Source organism: Meleagris gallopavo, chromosome 3 (assembly GCF_000146605.3).
Source record: "Meleagris gallopavo isolate NT-WF06-2002-E0010 breed Aviagen turkey brand Nicholas breeding stock chromosome 3, Turkey_5.1, whole genome shotgun sequence".
Taxonomy (NCBI): Eukaryota; Metazoa; Chordata; class Aves; order Galliformes; family Phasianidae; genus Meleagris; species Meleagris gallopavo.
The window spans coordinates 87,965,538-87,981,093 of record NC_015013.2 but is presented as its reverse complement, the minus strand read 5'-3'; positions in this window follow the sequence as shown (position 1 = coordinate 87,981,093).

The window sequence follows — 15,556 nt, the reverse complement described above, 5'->3', positions numbered from 1 at the left end:
AAAGAAAAGGAAAAAGAAAAAGAAAAAAAAAGGGAAAGGAAATGAAAATATGAGACTTCACAAAGTATACTGATTGTATGGTAAAGCTTCAGGGTTTTATCATGGGGTAAATATGTGTTCCTTTATTTGAAACAAAAATGGCAGCTGTCTGGAGCCATGCCATACCCTTAGCTTTTATCCGGGATCTGCTCCAGCTAAAGATGAGGTTGAGAAATGCTGCTGGAGGGCAAGACTTGGCTACCCCAAATCTGCATTTCCACACCCAGACCCTTTCTGGATTGAACAGAGAAAGCTATCAGAGAGCATCAGAGCTCTCTGTGCATAACTGTATTTGCGCATCTACGACTCTCTGGTGCCTGCATAGGCTTTATGTCCACCATGCAAGTCATGCTGTCATCGTGGTAGTCATAACAGTATAGCTCGGGATTATCTGTGCCTCTCAGCAGCCCAGATTTCACAAGGGTCACACTGCTTTCACGTAATTGCAGTTGTGCTCAATAATCTCCCTTGGACAAATTAAAATAGGGTCAGGAGATGCTTGTGCTTTGATTTACATCAGGATAAATCAACTGTTCTGCCCCAGTGGTTGTCTGTGTACCAGTGAAGGAAAAGTGAGATAAGGTCAGTACAGACCCACAGAGATTTAATGTGTGTCAGCATAGAACAACTCAGCATTACGTGTTTAGGAAACCAAACAAATTCAAAAGAAAAATTAAGTGCGTATTTCAGCAGTGTGGATGATAAACCACTGAAACAAGCCAGTACGGGAAGGGGTGGATTCAGTACTTTGTAATGCCTTCAAATCAAATGGTTCCTTCCAAAATTGTTTTGGGCAATTTAGTGAGCAGTGATGTAAAACCTTGAGGCTGCTGAAGCCAGAAAGCCTGCCAGTGAGTTTGAAGTTTACAGTTTGGTTTTAGCCTTGATGAATGAGAAGGATCAAACAGGAAACAGGGTTTGGAAAGGGACAATTTTTGGTCAACACAGAAGGAAAACCAGTCATATGATATAGTGGTGTTTGTGGGGATTGCATAGTAGATGTTGGCCAATGAAGGATTTCAGGCCATGAGGTCAGGGCTGGATGAAATGGGATCTCAAAGATGATGTGCGTATAAAGGACAGGAAGGAAACAGAACGCATCCATTCCTAGTGCTGTTCCACATGGTAGTTCGTGCCTGGCCCAGCACTGACCTGGGACATGTCTAGCCCATGGTGATGGACCTACAACAACATGTTGCCTGAGGTGGACCTAGCCCGTAACCCCCAGATGTCATGGGAAATCATCTTCAAGGTATGAACCAGTCAGTTTATCCAGCTTCTCCAGTCTAAACACATAGCCCTGCCTTCCCAAAGACAAGTGCCTCTTTTTCACAATTAGACAGTGGGCACAGGTATGCTATAGCAACCCTAGAACCTCAGCTTCAAGTGCTGTATCATCCATTACCATGGACAACCTAAGTCACAAATATCATCAGTGTTGACAAATAGTTTCCTCCAGGCTAGACAGAAGGACTCTTCACAGCTTCCCACAGGAGAAAGTTGAGGATGCCCTAACCACAAAGCATTAGACCTCACATTCCAGAGCATCATAATAGGATTATGGGATCACTCTGGCTGGAAAGGACCTCAAAGCAGGCTCAGCTATGGGTATCAACACAGATTGCTAAGGGCTGATTCCAGTTTTCTCTCCCAGGATGGAGACTGGACAATAAGGAGTGCTAGAGTCACACTGTCCAAAGCATGAGATGAATGATGGAGCAGGATTATGATTTCTGCCAGATGCAGCCTGCCAGCCTTCCTTCAGCTTCCTTCAGGAGCCATAGATCCCATCTAAGGAGTGCAAGAGGTTTGCTCTTCCCCCATCCTCATTCCTCATCTCCTTGCAGACTCCCCCCAGCCACAGGAGCCCAAAAGCCCCTCACGCTACTCCAGTTCTCTTTCATGAGTGCCCTGTGGTCATTCCCCAGCTCGCTGCCCTGCCGTGATTCATGGCTCCTCTCTTGCTCTTCCTTATATGGGAACTTTGCATTTCCTCACATTTCCTGCACTGGGAAAGCCAAGGCTGAAAAGTGCCTTTTTATATTTTCCGCTGCCAGCCCCTTGCCTAGGGACAGTTCACATCCCACTGTGCCCCACGACACCCCCCATGCAGGAATAGTTCTTTAAGGCCCCCCCATCCCACACCATATCCTGCCACCTGAGCCATCGTAGATGCTTCAACTCGCAGAGCAGGGTGCCCAGCAGCACATCCAAGTGGCTTTTGGAGATCTCCAAGAAGAAGAACTCACAGCCTTTATGAGGAATAGTCTGGCTCTATTTTAATTACACTCTCTCTCCAAGTATTGAAAGGAACACTACTGAGCACTGAGAAATGTAGCTGCTTATTCTCTCTTTTTCCAACCTATTTTCCAGGTGGCTGAGAGACTGTAAAATCAGAGCAGGGAGGAACATGGGGAGAGATGGACAGATGCCCATTTCCTTATGAAACCAGGCTAAAAATAGGGTGAGACTGGCCTTTGGAAGCCACACGGTTCATCCTTTTGTGCTGATGTGGGACCACTTCTACGAAAGCAATTGCGACACAAACTATTTTAAGCCCACTCCAGTTTCTCCCACACTAAGCATGCTGGATTTGCCCCCACTGCCTTGCTCCCTTGTGTTATGGGCCATCACCAATCTGCAGGGCATTTCCCCATCCCTTTACAGCAGCTGCCTGCACTCACAAGATTTCATGGAGGTCATACGGCCTCATCTTCCTCTTTCTGCTCCTGTTTCCAAAAATTTGTCAGAAACACAAATTCTGGTCTAGCTGTAGATGTGCGTCCCTGTGCATTGCATGGAAGTTGGACTAGGTGACCTTTAAGGGTCCCTTCCAACTCAAATGATTCTATAATTCTGTGATAATACTCAGGGCTGCAAGCTTTTGTACCTGGTCCACATCAGCCACTGAAGCAGCACATCCCTCCTTAAGCATTTTTAAAAAATAATGGACCTAAGTTTGTATTTAGTCCACCTCTTTCATTACAGTTAATTTCTGCTTCTTGACTTCATGACTGTTTTCTACAGTTCCCTAGAATTCCTGAGGAGGTGCTTCCCTGCAGTGAAAGCCATCTGCTCAATCCCCTGCACCAGATACATCCAGGTTTCCCCAGCCTTCTTGTTCTGCTGTATGTGGAATGTTCCCATATCCAGAACAGACAACTCAAACCTGATGACCCACAGAGAAGAGATTCTCCAACCTTCTCCAACTCACATCCTCATGGCTGGGCCACATCCCTTGGAAATGCCATCCCTTAAGCTATATGCTTTGCACTGCTTGTGTTCTTCATGGGAAGATTTTGATCTGTAACAATAATTTGTTTTCTCTGTAGCCCTTTCCCACTCAGCAATTTCCAGTCCTCACTGAAGCATCTAGCTTAGCAACTGTCTTTTTGCAGCCAGGGAAACTGAGAGATAGCAGAGGGAATGGTGATATTAGAAAGGCAATTCCCAGAAAAATTCATCTGGCTGGTGAAAAGAGCACAGAGAATAAAATTCTCCTGGGACAAAAAAGCCTGTGGAAGAGAGAAGAGATGTTGCAGAGCTTCAGACACTCCAGTTCTGCCCAGGCAATTGATTCTCCTGAATACAAAGACTTAAAGGAACACAAAGTGATAAACAAGTGTGGGGTAGGACAGAGCTGGACAGAAATTCAGGAGGAGCAAAAAGGAAAACAAACAGATAGGAGATGAGAAGAGCATCCAAGCAAGCATGAACAGAAGCCCAGCAGGATGACGGTTAGTTGAACAGTTGCCTTTTAGCTCCCTGTGCAAGGCTGAGCATCCTCTTCCCTTCCTCAGAACTACAGGATCATGGAATGGCTGAGGTTGGCAGGGTTCCATCTGGTCCAACCCCTACTCAAGCAGGGTCACGCAGAACATGGTGCTCAGTACCACATCCAGGAAGCAGTTCTCCAGGGAGGATGTTTGTGGGCAAAAAAATGTCAGGGAGCCATTGTAAATATTACAAAGGGAAGAAAAGATTGAGCAAAGTTAAAATGGATCCTGCAACTTTTGATCCAAAGGGTAAAATAAGCTGTTTGTTATAATTTATTCTTCATCCCTTTCTGTTTTACTGTCTCCATCATTTTCTTCTGCTTTGTCTAAGTGTAGCTTTGAGTTGTTCTCATCCCAACCTTATCCCTTGGGTGAGCCTTCCTTCCTTTCTATACAAAGCCAGCTTGTTCAGACCTCTGGGGACTGCCAAGGGCTGGAAGAGGCTGCAGAAATCCCCATGGCCCTTGTTGCAGAGTTGAGTTCCTGGAAGGAAGGGGCAAGGGTTAACTGGGATGATTCAGAGATTTATCTGTGAAACCCTGGCTGTCATTTCAGATCCAATATTCCATGCTGCCTCCCTGCATTGCTTCTCCTTTTCCATGTCCCTGGCAGGTGAACAAAGAGAAGGTAGCACACACTCTCCAGGGGCTTGGGTGATTATTGCTTTTGCTGCTCACATTTAACAGCCACATGTTCCCACTGACATTTTTTCAGATGACTTCTATTCCTTCACAGTATGATCGCCTCTCTCTGCATGGGAAGTTCAGCTGCTGCTCTAAGTAACAAGCTATGCTGCTTCTTCCATATGGGAAGGATCGGAAGCAGCTTAAGTGGAGGTTTCAAAATGCAGATTAAAAGGATGGGCTGAAACTAGATCTCAGTTTGGAACCACCATGAAAACATCAGCTCAGGTTCCGACGAGCTGAAAGTTTGAATTGAGTTGCCTTCCAGGATTTTTCAGGCTGGAAAAAAAAAAAAAAGATGAGCAATAGGAGAGATGACAGAGATTTATATAACCACAAAAAGCAGAGAAATGGTAAGCACAGTCTGACTTTTCATGGCCTATTTAATGCAGGAACAAGGCCTTTAATCAAACCAACACGAGGAAGCTGCAAAGCAAACACAAGACTGTTCCTCATGTAATGTGTGGTCAAACTGTAAAATTCCTTGCCACAGGATTCTGTGGGTGCTAAAAGCTGCAGAAGCCAATAGGACAGCAGGTCATGGAGAGAAATCCGCTGGGATTCACTAAATATGTGAAACACATTTAGCTCCAAGAAAACTTCAGTGCACAAGTACTGGAGACAAGGAGAGTACTTAAGAAAAAGCATCATGAGTATATGGTGTGTATATGTAGAGACTATAAAGCTTTAACTCCTCTCTCAATTCCCAGTTCAGACAGACCTTATCTTGTAATACAAATGTAAGTGAAGGGAAAATCCCCATTCAGCACCACCACTGTTTCTCTGAAATGGTCAAGTACTAATTTCTAGTCATACGTGATCTATAGAATTATAGAATCATTAAGGTTGTATAAAACCTCTAAGATCATCTAGCCTAACTATTGACCCAGCACCACCATGTCCACTATACCATGTCCCTCAGTACCACATCTTCCAGGGACACAGATTCCACCTCTTCCCTTGGCAGACGAGGATCCTAAAGATCTTTTTGGTGTTTCACCACCAGACTCCCAGAATCTTTGGCTGTCCTTAATGTTGCCTTGAGCATGGCAAATGGTCTGCAGAGGGACTGCAAAGTTCCCTTCTGACCTGAATTATCTAATCACCCTGTAATCCTTGGTATTTATTTGTAGCCATTGTTGGATCCCTCCATCACTTCCTTGGCTGTAGATTGGTCTAGCCCCACAGGGCTAAACACATAACAATGCAACACAGTGTTTTGGTGTGATCAAATTACAAGCACAATCTGTAAGTCTGTCCTTGCATCAATTGTATAGACCACATGCATATAATTATAAAATTGTTGGGATTGGAAGGGACCTTTAAAGGTTGTCTAGTCCCACTGCCCTGTAACGAATAGGGACATCTATAGCTAGGTCACTGAGCCCCATTCAGCCTGACTTGAATGTCTCCAGGGACGGGGTATCCACCATATCTCTGGGCAGTCTGTCTGTCCCCTTCTTTTTAAAGACTCCCTTCAGATACTGAAAGGCTGCTCTCAGTCTCCCCAGAGCCTTCCTTCTTCAGACTGAAGAGCCACAGATCTCTTAGCCTGTCCTCAGAGGGGAGATGTTCCATTTTTTGGATCATTTTTGTGACCCTTTTCTGGACATGCTCTAACAGGTCTCCTGTACTGAGGACTCCACATCTGGACACAGTACTCCAGTTGAGATCTCATCAGAATAGAGGGGCAGGGTCACCTCCTTTGACCTGCTGGCCTCACTTCTTTTGATGCAGCCCAAGATACAGTTGGCTTTCTGGGCTACAAGGGCAAATTCACGTCCCTGAGATGCCACTCTTTAAATTAAAGAATGACCAAAACATTGGTGACATCAGGGTCTTCTGCAAGGTGAGTTGAAATGGTGACTAAAGGAACTCCCCACTTTTCCTCATTGCCCATAGCTGTCCAGGCACATAGGGAGACAATAACATTTTCCAATTGATCCAACCCAGCTGCTGATGCTCCCAAACCTCACAATCACTCAACATCAATAAAATACTCCATTCCCTTGAATGTGTCTCACAAGTTCAGTCTTGCCTCGAGGGAATTGCAGCACAACTCAGCTTTAACCAAAATAAACTGTTCTGGCACGAGTTCCTGTTTTTCAAGATACGGCTTTAAAATACTCAGGAGCAATTTTTCCCCTTCCTTGCTCTTACAGCCAGCATGGGCTCAGCTGTATAAGATTCAAAGATTGTCACCTCCAACACCATAGTGTCCCCAGAGCACCCATCTATTTATTTTCTCATGAGAGACACTTCCGTAGTCAATGGAGATTTATAAGTTGAAAACAGATGAGATTTTCCATGGCCTGTAAACTGGTGGAAAAATCAGAGGAACAAAGACAGCTCGGGGCTTCAGAGCTGTAAAACAACACTCAGCTCATGTGATTTTAAATGCTTTGGACTTTATATCAATATTGTTCTTCCATCAGGGAGTGTAGGAAGAGGGACTCATCAGCAAGAGAAGTCTTTCAGAAACAACAGAACCACAGGCCTGGGTAATCCCTGTGAATAAAAACAAAGCTGCATCATAGGCTGTATTTACCCAATGAAATCGGGCAAACTTTATTCCCAAGGAGATATCAGAGTGGTCACAGATGTATTTTGGAAATTCCCCAAGTGCATCCTTTCGTCGTCTTCTCTTTTCTCTTTCTCGGAGGAACAGAGTTCTGAGTACTATAATCCAAATTGCACCTCCCACTCCGCTCCTCCTGTTATTTTAACTTTAGGCATAGCAATCCTTTGAAAAAGTGCCCTGTTCCCACTGCCTGGGAGCTATGGGAAAAAGCTATCTTGGTCCTGTCAGGAATGTGCCTCGCCTCTGCCCTGTGGTTGTGCTGCCTTCGGAGAAACTGGTGTCACAAAGCAGCACAGAAGGACAAGCCACAACTTTCCCTCAGAAAAGGTGGGAATGACTGGGGATAAGTGGATCACTGTTCTGCCCCTTTGCTTTTCAGAGCTGGAGGACAGTTTGGGAGGGCTGGGTGTTGTTTTTTTTCCTGCTTCTTTGGTATGGGAATGTTTTAGAGATGCAGAAAATTTAGGACAATGGGACACAGGACTTCAGAAAACCCATGCTGTGGAGCAGATGGAGATCAGCTGAGATGCTGGACAGCTAGAAATCTTCATCAGCAACTGAATTAAGACCTTTCTTACTTGTCTCTCCTGCCTTGCTCTCCAGAGACTACAAGGGAGCTCGGCACCTGGTACACAAGAAGATGTGGATATGGAGGCTTCTACATGCCTGGGTTTCCACCCATCATCAAATCCTGTTCTGGAGCCAGTGAGATGAATTCTCACCAACACAGACAAAGGTTCTGAAGCGAATCAGGACTATGGGTATTACACAGTAAGAGCTGAGTGAGGATTAGCAGGTTTTGTAGCTTAGGTTTGCTGTGGAACCTAGCTGACACAGCTTCTGTAAAGTTCATCTTTATATCCAAAGACCCTTCAAAAGTGAAAGAACTTAAGCCAAAAAAGAGCAAATATCAACCCTATGATGTGACATCTAGTACTTGTCTTTCAGGCAAGAGGGATTTTAAACCAGAGGATATTACATATCGAAAGGATATATCTGGCATGTTCAAAATAGGTCCCCTACCCACGGAAAATGAGAATATCCTGCACTAGACAGAGCTACAGGGAGTGACCAGGAAGGATGTGATGAGTCATCAGTTCTGAGGACATCAGTTCTCAGAGGAAGATTCTTCACAAATAGGACCCAAATCTAATTTCGGTGTCAAAGCCACTGTTTTGCTCTACCTGTGCTAATGCTGTCTGTCCTACAGCATCTACAGTCTCCAGCCATTTGACTACTCAGTAGGTCTCATGCCATTCGATTTAACCCAGTGTAACTAACTGGGGATGGCAGATTTAACATCCCCTATCAGAAGCTACAGGAGATCTATGGCATTAAGAATCAGTCAGCCAAGCAATATTCCCAAAGACATCTCCAATGCTACTAAACGCATATTTAGCACCCTGACAGTGCTTGACCAGCCAAACTGTGTCTGACTGGCTTCTCATAGCCTCAAATACAACTACTCCATTCGATTTGGAGTCCACAGCAAAATTTTCATTGATCTCAAAGGAGAGGGCAATAAGTTATCGACTTTGGTGGTAGAGAAGGCACAATTAGGTGATGAGGAAGGGAATCACAAAAAAACAATTTACCCAAAGTTCCCCTGAGCCATTGCCATGACCCCCTTCACGTCAGCCTCCTCCTCAAGCATATGGGCTCCCATCCATGAGTGCCATGGTCATTGCTTTTGGTACCTGGTGTACAACCCCCAAACACCACCAGCTGTGCAAAAGGTGTGCAAAAGACACATTTGGCTCCAGCCCAGTAACACGAGGCCCCATAAAAAGAGTTCTTTCCCCACTAGCTGTGAATGGATAGAGCTGGTTACTCTTGTAAGGGTGCTAGGCAAGAAGCCATGCCTGTCGGGAAGCCTTCCAGACCTGACTCATCCTCAAGTGATTCTGATTGTTCATTTTAGTACTTTGAAAAATGTTATCAGTCTTCTTGTTTCAGGCCAAAGCAAACTGATGGGTAGGGAAAGAAGGCAACTTGTTCTGCTTTGGCAGAGAAGATGAATTTATCATTGTAAGGCAGAAGAGATGTGTGATTCAGAACTGGATAGTCACTTGCCCTCTGCAGAAATCCACTTTCTATGTGTGATATGAAAGGTTTCACACTTTTCTACAGTGTCTGGCCACTCTGGGAGATGCCTTCGGGCTTCCCAAGCAGCCCAACTCCACAACACAAGGACACCATAGAAAGCAAAGCAAGCACTGAGTCAGGCATTCGCTGCAGTAAATGCACTGGCCACAGCTCAAAACCTGGCCAAAAAAATGGTCAGGAAAGGCTAAATCTCAGTTCCTCCCACCTTCTGCCCCTGTTTGAGGGACAATCCCACTTCTGCACAGATTCTGTGCATCCAGCACATGCTTTTTACACCTGGTTTCACGTTGAAGATTTTCAGGGATCTTCCTTTCTCTGAGAATCTCCAACTTTGTACTGCCATGTCCACATCCTCCTGCCCAGGGAAAGCAGAAAATTCTTCATAATTCCCATTGGTTCTGTAACCTGTTGAGTGCCAGCTAGCTGACTCTTTGGAAACACAAAAGAAACTGCATAACAAAGGATATTTCCTATGGTCTCTGCCTTTCCAAAGGGAAGATGCATTTAGGTATAGCCCAAATTGATATGATTTTACCTACTTTTGATTCTACCACCCACATACTCCATAGATGCTCATCTCTTGGGCAGTAGACTCATCTCTCCACATGGTCATGCATCCAGGAGTTGCCAAAGAGTGACCTTTTGACAGATTCACTTATTAAACTGTCATAGGCAAGGATCATAGGTGTGGTCACAGCACTTTTAAGATCAAGAATATCTTAGAAGGAGATTTAGGAGTTCTGAATGGATAATGAACTGAAACTAAGAACAAAACTGAGCTGAATGTCTCTCCAAATAACCTCTTTCCAAATACTGTGGTGTCAGAGGAACCCTAATTAGAAGAGAGAAGACACAAAACCCAGGTCATGGCAAATACAGTCTAAATGAGAGGACAAGTTCGTCATTAGGACCCACACAAAGTGGCCTCAAGTAACCTTGGAAGACCCCAGAACCACATGCCAGTTCTGAGAGCAGCACAGAGCATACACACAACTCACATTTGTTCATCAATACTTGATACGGTTTTGCCTCAGAGCTGTGCTGGCAGCCAAAGATAATTTTCAACATAATTTTCTCATTAATCTGTAACCCTCACAGCCCCTGGGTGCATGAAAGCAAAACAATGTGTTGCTGAGATCTACCCATTTCCCTCCTTTTTACAGTCATTTGTTATTTGCCAAAATCTCCGAAAGCCACCAATAAGAACAAATCAATAACAAGCCTGTAGTCACTTCCAGGAATGAAATGTGTGCCAACTTATAGGAAACTCTTAAAGGAAAGACGTTGGCCTCATTGCTCAAACACACAGAAAGGCTTTATAGAGTGTGGATTGACATGCTTTAAAGTATATCAATAAACTAGCAGTTCCTTAAACATTTTACTGCTTCCTTCTGTGTTAATACATCTTTTTTATGGGCCTGAGGCTGAAGGTAGACTTGATGAGTACCACCAGCTATGTATGTAGGTGGAGGGGGCTTAGCACTTTCTATTTAGAGGGCACCAACCAGGCTTACACCACACAGCTTTATAATAAGCTAGTACAGCAGGACAGCTGGGGATGTTAGAGGTCATGTACACACCAGAAAATAAACATTTTTCTGAGCTAAGGAGAGTAAATCAAGAGACTACATCCTTACCAACAACTGAGTGTAGTTCTGTGGTCATCTTCAGCCCATGTTGCAGCAAGGACCAATTCTGTTTCACTCACTGGGGTGAAATCCCAACATGGGATTAAGAAATGTTCTATTTGTCAAAGACCCTTGCATATCACTTCATTTCCCAGGCAGCCACTCCAGTTTTTGTGCATTGTAAACACGGCAGGAGAAACATGCAGCTGGTCAAGAGGGGAGGATGCAACTATTATAGAATTGTGACCAATACAGATTAAAACAACTGGACCTCCTTCACAGGTGAACAGAGACAGCAAAAGCTATTTCAGAGAGGGCTGACATTTGCCACAGCCCTCTGTTCCCACCCAGCTCTTTTAGCTCAGCTCAAAAGCCAGTGAAAATGGGTTCTGCCAAATTTTCTCTGGGGTATGTAGCCTCCAGTCTGGAGAATGGTCAGCTGGAATAGACGACTTACAATATCACAGAATCACAAAATAACCAAGGTTGGAAAAGACCTCCAATATCATCGAGTCAACTGTTCATCTATCACCAATATTTCCTCACTAAACCATGTTCCTCAGTACAACATATAAGTGTTTCTTGAACACCTCCAGGGATGGTGACTCAACCACCTCCCTGGGCAGCCCATTCCAGTGTCTTTGATACTACCATCAGAACTTCTTGAGCTTCTCTGTTCATATCTTTATTTGCCCCATGCCAGAGCAGATATGAACAAAAAGCACATTTGAATCTACTTTTAGGCTGTTTTGCATCTTCAGAGGAAGCTTCATATAATTCAGTATCAGGCTTAAAAGTAAATTTATCTCTACAAGCTCATCACTTGCATCTGAATCATAGCACATTAATAGTTTGGCCTATTAATTCAAAAGCTTGACAGACCATTTTAAATGGTATTCAGAGCTAAACCAGAAAGATTTTTTTGCAGGTTTTTTGCAGGCTTTTTGCAGGTTTTTTGCAGGCAGGTTTCTGGAATCCTTATCTGGATCTTTAGACAGACCTCGAGTTGGACTTGATTATTCTTTTGGATCTCTTCCTACTTGGGACATTCTTTCATTTAGGTCTTGTCCTTTTTTTTTTTTAACAAATAGTTTTGGGAAATTTGTTTATTCAAAATTCTTTAGAAGCCAAACAAAAGCTACTAAAAGTCATGTAAATACACATAAAGTTTCATAACAGCTCATATATTCATGTCACAGTACACGATACATAGACTGTAGATCCATATTATCTGGATATCTGGTCCTGCATAAAAGTCGATGTACCCATGTGCAGAACTTCCATCAGTCTCATCAGGAGTAGAATTATCCCCAAAAGATTAACTCCTTTGATTGCATCATTAAAGTTTAAATTGTTTACATTTTTATTCCTCAAAAAGTTGAGATTTACATTGTCTGGGAGTCTACCTAATACTAACAGGTTGACTTAGAACCAATAACGTCCAAACTTTTCTTACATTAGCTCCACTACTTTACATAAAACAACTATTATTTTCTTTCCAAACATCCCAGCTCATTCCAGCCACAAATCTTTGAGTTCGCTTCACTCACAGAGTACACTTGCCAAGGGACAGCAAGGACTCTTTTCAATGAGGGCAGGACTGGTAGGGCTCGAGTCAGTGATGCTGGAAATTAAAAGCAATAGCTATTTTTTCCCTTTTTTCTGTTCTGGGATAAACAAATACCCTAATGTCAAAGTTTAGCATTTATTACATAGCTATCTAGTAAATGCATTTCACCTGTCAAACTCACTCTAACTAGCCAAGATGCAAGTGCATAAATAGCCAGCTTTGCAAGAAAGTGGTGTTCCCATAGTGGACAGCTTATGCTCACTCTTCATCTGAACACCCAACCAGCTGATGTTGGCATTGCTGCTTTACTGTAGGGCACCCATTCCATGGCATTGCAAGGGTGGGAGCCTGTAGTTCCCTCAAGAACCCTACATTCTCTGTTAAAGATTAAACCATGGAAAATTCCAAAGAACCAGATCATCTGCTGTTTGCAAATCAGACTGTTAGTTATAAGTTTACTTCTCTGCCCACTTGAACTAGGACCTATATGAGTTGTCCTGTTGACTAATGGAAAGTTATATGCCTTAAGGGCTCTGAAGGTTGGACCACTGAGCCTTAAAACTGTTGTGCTGTGCCAGTTTATATGAGACACTTCGGGCAGTACAGAATGTTGTTGTTGTTGTTTTATTTTTAATCTTAACTTTAACCAGAATAGAAGAGCAAGATGATGGAAGAAATGTAGCAATGATATTTGAAATGAGCATGGAATTATACACAGGACAGAGCTACCAGAAATAGTTCTGCTTAAATATATATGTATATTAAATAACAGATTTTATTGGTGTTAGAAGGGTGATTTCTCAGAGCACTGTTTACAGAGACAAGCAAAGCTACAGAGGAAACATGTATTCCTACACGGGAGACCAGGCTCTCCATGATATCTGCTGTTTAAAAAGTGGCACTCATATGTTCAATTATCAAAAATCTTTTGTAGATCTAAATGAAAAAATCCTAGAGATCTGCTCAGATTGCATGCTCGGGATGTGGCTTTTGTTATTTTGGGCCATGGAAGGGTAAATATGCAGATCAGATGCAATCTGATACTTCATTTGGGCACTGAGAAAGAGAAAAAATCCAAGTACAAACTGCTGCATGTTCATTTTGTAAGTACAATCCTTGATATGGTTTCACCTTTTTCCTAGGTCCAGGATGCCACCTAAATTTCCACAAAATGTAAAAGGAGGGAAAGAAAAAGCACGTAGGGTAGTGAGCATGGCCTGAGTTCCCTCCATGGTTGCACTAAACTTCCTTTCACAGAGACTTGATAAATGTAAAGCAAAGTAAGTGGAGCCCCTGAGCACAACCTTCAGATCTGGTGAAAATGCACTGAGAGTAATAATCACAAACCAGCCATTATGCCTTTATGAGCCACTGTTTACTGACACACATCAGCTCTGATACACAAAAAGCTGCTTATCACAGAGTGAGGCATGCTGTAGGTTAGGATACCACGGGTGCACTGTGGGAGCTCAAGTGTCATTTGAGCAGCTTTATGGACAGCATCCAAACATCTTCATGGACAAGTTTGTTCACTGTCTGATTCAACTCACCCAGCTTGGGAGAGGGCTGAGATCCTTCTCATCCCATACTAGGGCTCAGTTCAGTTGCTCTCTCAAGACACTGAGTTGGTAACTCAAGACACTGAAGTAGCTCAGAGCCCAACTACACTGACTAGATTTGAAGTGACTGGAGCCAGTCTTTTTCTTTGAGAGCCTGAAGACAACCGGTTATGCCTTGAATCTACCGTGTTTTCACATCTGGTCTGTTCATTAGATCCACCTCAGCATCAAAAGCCTGTGGGTGAGAATCAGAGATCAGGACAACAAAGGGAGCTCAGGTGTTACCACTACCCAATTATCAAGGACTGCCTTGGCTTTTCATTTAATTTCAGAGTTGAATATATGGCTTTTAAGTCCCTTCAGCCAGGCATACTCTGTGTACTGGCTGATAGACCATATTCCCCAGACATCTCTGAGAGCTGTGGCCAGGATGACTCAATTCTCTTTCAACAAAACACCTACAGGATTAGAAGGTCTTCCTGAAGAACCCTTCACAGTCTTCAAAAGCTCTAAAAGACTGAAAAACCATAAAAATCCCTGCCAGGTAGGCAAATGGAGGGTTAATATTCAATCTATCTTGGAGGTTATCACCAAAATGGGACTCCTGCCCAGGAGTGATGGTTTATGGGCATAGCTCCACTGTGAGGATTTCTTCAGAGCTAGTTTGTCTACCTTCTTTTGTTCAGGAAGTCCATGTGTAGTAAAAATCTATAAATAAGCTGATAGGTCTGGAGACAGAATGAAAAACAGCCACTGCAGGATTATTTAATGTATAGACAAACACATGTTCACTTGATCTGCCACGTAAACCTCAACTGTTCAAGTTTATCATTCACTGCCAAAAATGCTATTACAGCAGCTTGAGATTTCAAAGACAGTTTTATTCCTGTTTCTGACTGACCTTTGGATGGATTTTTTAACTTGGAAAAAAAGAAAAAAATTTATGTGCTCTGAAATGGAGCTTAGAAGGTTTAACACATTTCTAAGTATAGACATGGTGATTTATGAGGACTACTTTTTCTGGTTTTTATAAGACTCTGTCTTTCTTCAGCAACGAACAATGTATTGGTTGTGACAAGAACACCGGGATTCTTTAAGACTTTAATATTATTTATGCTGTACAGTGTGTGATCCAATGGCCAAGAAACAGGACATATTATTCAGCTCTGCCATAGATGTGCTGAACAACTCTCAAGCTTTCCCTTTATGTGTCTCTTATTCTCTGTAGTCATGGTACACCATGGCACAAATTTATTTTCTCACTGTTTTCAAAGAGACCTGTACAACTTAGTCATTCTTGTGGTACCAGCTGATACTTTCTTTTCAAAAATCCCTGTTCTCTGCAAGGTCTGACTACTAGTTTCCAAGGGTTGACCAGTCCAACTGCAGTGGTATAACCATATGGTTGAAGCCGTTATGATTGCTGATGCTTGCATTCATCCAGACTAATCCCAGCACCTGTTCCTGAGAGATAACAAGGAATGGTTTGCATCAAGGTATTATGTAGATGGCCAAATAAAAGATGACAGATCAGTTGTGTTAAGACCTGGACAAGTGCATCATAGAAAGGTAATCCAAAAACCAGGAAGACTACAGGGTTAACTGTTGTGGTTG